The 5,796-nt window shown below is 40.7% G+C and overlaps 1 pseudogene; it reads left to right on the top strand.

Moving 5' to 3' along the window:
• Nucleotides 1-4,527: 4,527 nt before the first annotated feature.
• LOC118573602 lies at nt 4,528-5,074 on the top strand (annotated as a pseudogene).
• Nucleotides 5,075-5,796: the final 722 nt, after the last annotated feature.

The following is a 5,796-nucleotide window of genomic DNA, read 5'->3' as shown; positions in this document are numbered from 1 at the left end:
CCATGAGCATGGGAGATCTTTCCACTTTCTGATATCTTCTTGAATTTCTTTTTTCAGGGACTTAAAGTTCTTGTCATATAGGTCCTTCATATGCTTAGTTAGAGTAACCCTAAGGTATTTTATATCATTTGTGGCTACTGTAAAGGGTGATGAATCACTGATTTCCTTCTCAACCTGTTTGTCTATTGTATATAGGAGGGCTACTGATTTTTTGAGTTGATCTTGTATCCTGCTATGTTGCTGAAGTTGTTTATAAGCTGTATCAGTTCCTTAGTTGAATTTTTGGGGTCACTCATGTATACTATCATGTCATCTGCAAATAGGGAAAGCTTGATTACTTCCTTTCCAATTTGTATACCCTTAATCTCCTTATGTTGTCTTATTGCTCTGGCTAGAACTTAAAGTATTAAATTGAATAAGCATGGGGGGCGGTAATAGCCTTGTCTTGTTCCTGATTTTAGTGGTATTGCTTTGAGTTTCTCTCCATTTAATTTGATGTTGGCTGTTGGCTTGCTGTAGATTGCCTTTATTATGTTTAGGTATGCTCCCTGTATTCCTGATCGCTCCAAGACCTTTATCATGAAGGGGTGTTGGATTTTGTCAAATGCCTTTTCTGCGTCTAATGAGATGATCATGTGGTTTTTTTCTTTGAGTTTGTTTATGTGGTGTCTTACATTGACAGACTTTCGTATATTGAACCACCCTTGCATCCTTGGGATGAAGCCTATTTGATCATGGTGGATAATAGTTTTGATGTGTTCTTGGAATCTGTTTGCCAGTATTTTATTGAGTATTTTGCATCAATGTTCATGAGGGAGATCAGTCTGTAGTTCTCTTTCTTTGTTGCATCTTTGTTTGGTTTAGGAATCAGAGTAATTGTAGCCTCATAGAAGGAGTTTGGTAATATTCCTTCTGCTTCTATTGTGTGGAACAATTTAAAGAGTATTGGTATTAAGTCTTCCTTGAAGATCTGGTAGAACTCGGCTGTGAAACCATCTGGCCCTGGGCTTTTCTTGTTTGGGAGACTTTTAATGACTGATTCTGTTTCCTTAGGGGTTATTGGACTATTTAAATGGTTTATCTGGTCTTGGTTTAACTTAGGTATGTGGTACCTATCCAGAAAATTATCCATTTCTTTTAGATTTTCCAGTTTTGTGGAGTAGAGGTTTTTGAAGTATGACCCGAGGATTCTCTGGATTTCCTCATTGTCTGTTGTTTTGTCCCCCTTTTCATTTCTGATTTTTTTAATTTGGATGCTCTCTCTCTGTGTCTTTGGTTAGTTTGGATAAAGGCTTATCTATCTTGTTGATCTTCTCCAAGAACCAACTTTTTGTTTCATTAATCCTTTGTATTGTTCTCTGTATTTCTATTTTGTTGAATTCAGCTCTCAATTTGATAATTTCCTGGTGTCTGTTCCTCCTGGGAGACTTTGCTTCTTCCTGGTCAAGAGCTTTCAAGTGTGTTGTCAAGTCACTAACGTGAGATTTCTCCAGCTTCTTTATGTGGGCAGTTAGTGCTATGAATTTCCCTCTTAGCACTGCTTTCATAGTGTCCCATAAGTTTGGGTATGTGGTGTATTCGTTTTCATTGATCTCTAGGAAGTCTTTAATTTCTTTCTTTATTTCTTCCTTAACCCATTGGTGATTCAGTTGAGCATTATTCAGTTTCCATGAGATTGTAAGATTTTTGTAGTTTTTTTTGTTGTTGAAATCTAACTTTAAACCATGGTGGTCTGATAAAACACAGGTGGTTATTCCAATTCTTTTTTATCTCTTGAGATTTGCTTTGTGGCCAAGTATGTGGTGGATTTTATAGAAGGTTCCATGGGGTGCTGAGAAGAAGGTATATTCTCTTTTGTTTGGGTGGAATGTTCTGTAGATATCGATTAACTCTGTTTGAGCCATAACATCAGTTAAGACCATTATTTCTCTGTTAAGTTTCAATTTGGCCAATCTGTCCAGAGCTGAAAGTGGGGTGTTGAAGTCTCCCACTATTAATGTGTGGGGTTTTATATGTGATTTGAGCTTTAGTAATGTGTCTTTTACATATGTGGGTGTCCTTCTGTTTGGCGCATAAATGTTCAGAATTGATACTTCATCATGGTGGATCTTTCTTATGATGAGTATGTATTGTCCTTCATCATCTCTTTTGATTGATTTTAGTTTGAAGTCTATTTTGCCAGATATTAGGATGGCTATACCAGCTTGATTCTTAAGACCATTTGATTGGAAGCTCTTTTCCCAGTCTTTTATTCTTAGGAGGTGTCTATCTTTGAATTTGAGGTGTGTTTCTTATATGCAGCAGAAAGTTGGGTCCTTTTTTTGTATCCGTTCTGTTAGTCTGTGTCTTTTTATAGGTAAATTAAGTCCATTGTTCTTAAGGGATATTAATGACCAGTGATTGTTCACTCCTGTTGTTATTTTTATTTTTTGGTGGTAGTATGTGTGTACTTCTCTTCTTTGGGGTTTACTGCTGTGGTGTTATCTATTGCCTGTGTATCCATGGGTGTATCTGACTTCCTTAGGTTGGAATTTTCCTTCTAGTGCTTTCTGTAGGGTGGGTTTGTGGATATGTATTGTTTAAATCTGGTTTTGTATGGAAGGTCTTGTTCACTGCATCTATGATGATTGAAAGTTTTGCTGGGTATATTAGTCTAGGCTGGCATTCTTGGTCTCTTAGTGTCTGCATTATATCTGTCCAGGTCCTTCTGGCTTTCAAAGTCTCCATTGAGAAATTGGGTATTATTCTGATGGGTTTACCTTTATAAGTCACTTGGCCTTTTTCCTTTGCTGACCTTAATATTCTTTCTTTATTCTGTACCTTTAGTTTTTTAATTATTATGTGGCAAGGGGACTGTTTTGAGGGGTCTTGTCTGTTTAGTGTTCTATAATCTTCTTGTATCTTCATAGGCATTTCCTTCTTTAAGGTGGGAAAGTTTTCTTCTATGATCTTGTTAAATATATTTTCTGGGCCTTTGAGTTGGTATTCTTCTCCTTTCTCTATCCCTGTCATTCATAGGTTTGGTCTTTTCATGGTGTCCCAAATTTCTTGGACATTTTAGGTCATGACTTTGTTGGTTTTAGTGTTTTCTTTGACTGATGAATCTATTTCTTCTACAGTGTCTTCAATACCAGAGATCCTCTCTTCCATCTCTTGCATTCTGTTGGTTATACTTGCATCTGAAGTTCCTGTTGGTTTACTCAGATTTTGTATTTCCAGCATTCCCTCTGCTTGTGTCTTCTTCATTTTTTCTGTTTCCCTTTTCAGGTCTTGGACTGTTTCCCTCAACTGTTTCATTTCTTTTTCATGATTTTCTTTCATGGACTTATTGTTTTCTTCTGCTTTAATTGTCCTTTCCTCTAGTTTTTTATAGCGTTCTTCCCATTTTTTGTTTGTCTGTTCCTCCACTTTATTTTTGATTACTTCTATATAAGGCTGTAGCCTCTTCATGATGTTACTTATAAGGTTGTTTTCTTCTGCTTCTTCCATTCTGTGAGGTTCAGGTCTAGCTGTTGGAGGAGGGCTAGTTTCTGGTGATGCTATATTGCTCTTTATTTTGTTGTATGTACTTCTGCCTTGACATCTGCCCATGTCCTTGTGGATTCGTTCTTGGTCTTATCAGTGTACTTGGTCCAGAGAGAGCTGACAGATTTAGGGAGCCTCTCTATGGTCAAGATGGAAGCTCTGGGCCAGATGGGAGCTCTGGTCCAAATGAGAGTGCTGGCCGGATAGGAGCTGGGGGGCTGGACTCGGAGTCTCATGAAGTCCCTGCAGTCTCCTTATCTTGTCAGGTGGGAGCTCCTCTTGTCCAGATGGGAGTTCCAGGGCAGGATGGAATGCTGGACACTGGTCTCTAAGTCCCGGGGAAGTGGCTGGGGTCTCTGGCAGATGGGAATGGGGGCAAGGCGTTGAGTTTGTATTGTCTACAGGAGGGTCTCTCTTCTCCATATGTGAGTTCCAGGGTGGATGGGAGCTGGGGGCTCTGGTCCAGATGGGAGTTCTGGGGCAGATGGGAAGTGGGGACTGGTCTCTGAGTCTCTGGAAGTGGCTGGGTTCTTGGGCAAATGGGTGTGGGGACAGGGTGTGGAGACTGCATGGTCTGCCTACAGTCTTGGAAAAGGCTGTCTTTGACTCTTTTACTGGTTTTGGGAACCTATTCCTCATACTGCATCACCTTGTCAGCCATAAAACAAGGGGAGGTATTAGTTCTCACTGCATCTTGAAATGCCATGTTTTGTTGACATCCATGAGAGGTCCTCCCTTTTCTGAATAAAAATGGATGAGGAGAATTCTATGGAGGGGCCTGGACCAGAAGGCTGGACTGGGAGTGGTTCTGCTGGGCCTGTCCCACCCTACGGGCACCTCTACAGCCGGCCTGGGGCTTTGGAGCCCAATGTCCACCCAACTCTAGCACCTCGGCCTCCATCCACCCATCCATCAATGCCACAGGCCCTGGGATCAGCTGACCCCAAATCCTAACCTCTTTCAGCGCCCTCCACTCCCTGTCCCTGCTAGTGGCTGGTAACCATGGTGAAGTTAGCAGCCAAATGCATCCTGGCAGGAGACTCGGCTGTAGGCAAGAAGGCCCTGGTGCAGATGTTCCGCAGTGATGGGAACTATACTCTGACAACTGGTGTGGATTTGGTGGTGAAGACAGTGCCAGTTCTTTACACAAATGACAGCATGGAACTCTTCATTTTTGACTCAGCTGGCAAGGAGCTGTTCTCTGAAATGCTGAATAAATTTTGGGAGAATCCCAATGTCCTGTGTCTTGTCTATGATGTGACCAATGAGCGGTCCTTCATCAGCTGCACCAGGTGGCTTGGAGAAGGTCCAAGTTCAGACTCCAGGTACCTTCCTCCCAGGTGTTTTAGTGGGAATTAAGACGGACCTGGCTGGCCAACAAACAGTGGATTCTGCGCAGGCCCAGGTGTGGGCTCTGGGACAAGGCCTGGAATTCTTTGAAATATCTGTGAAGGAGATGGACAATTATGAGGCCCCCTTCCACTGTCTGGCCAAGCAGTTCCATCAGCTGTACCAGGAAAAGGTGGACATATTCCATACCCTGGTGTGAGGGTATAGTTGACGCTCCCACAAGGCTAGCCAAGCTGGGAGTCCAGCACACCTTCATCTCTCCAGAAGACAGAAGATGGAATTGTCTGGTACTTCTCAAATATCATCACAGCTTTCAATAAAATGAGGAAAATGAAAAAAAAATGCATGAGGAGAGGATTGGAGGGAGGTGGAGAGAGGGAGGAGATTTGGAGGAGAGTAGAGAGGGGAAACTGCTATCTGGATATAAAATAATAAATAAATAAATAAATAATGAGCCTGTACTTCACCAAATTGAAAAATCTAAAACAAAACAAATCAATAATTTTCTTGATATACACCACTTACTAAAGATTAAATCAAGATTAGATAAGCAATATAACCCTTAGTGGAATATAAGAAATAATTAAAAGTCTCTGAACAGAAAAAGCCCAGAGTCTGATGGTACCAGCACAGAATTCTACCAGCCTTTCAAAGAAGAGTTAACTTGAATACTCCTTAAATTATTCCAAAAAATATAAACGGAAAGAAGATTGTCCAATTCTTTTTATGAGGCCACAGTTACCCTGATACCCAAACCACATAAAGATCCAACAATGAAAGAAAATTGTGAACCAATTTCCCTTATGACCATACATGAAAAATATTCAATAAAATCCATGAAAACATCAAAAAGATCATCAACCATGATCAAGTAAGCTTCATCCCAGAAATGTACAGATGCTTCAACATACATAAACTGAC

Source organism: Onychomys torridus, chromosome X (genome assembly GCF_903995425.1).
Source record: "Onychomys torridus chromosome X, mOncTor1.1, whole genome shotgun sequence".
NCBI lineage: Eukaryota > Metazoa > Chordata > Mammalia > Rodentia > Cricetidae > Onychomys > Onychomys torridus.
This window is presented reverse-complemented; position numbering and strand designations above follow the sequence as displayed.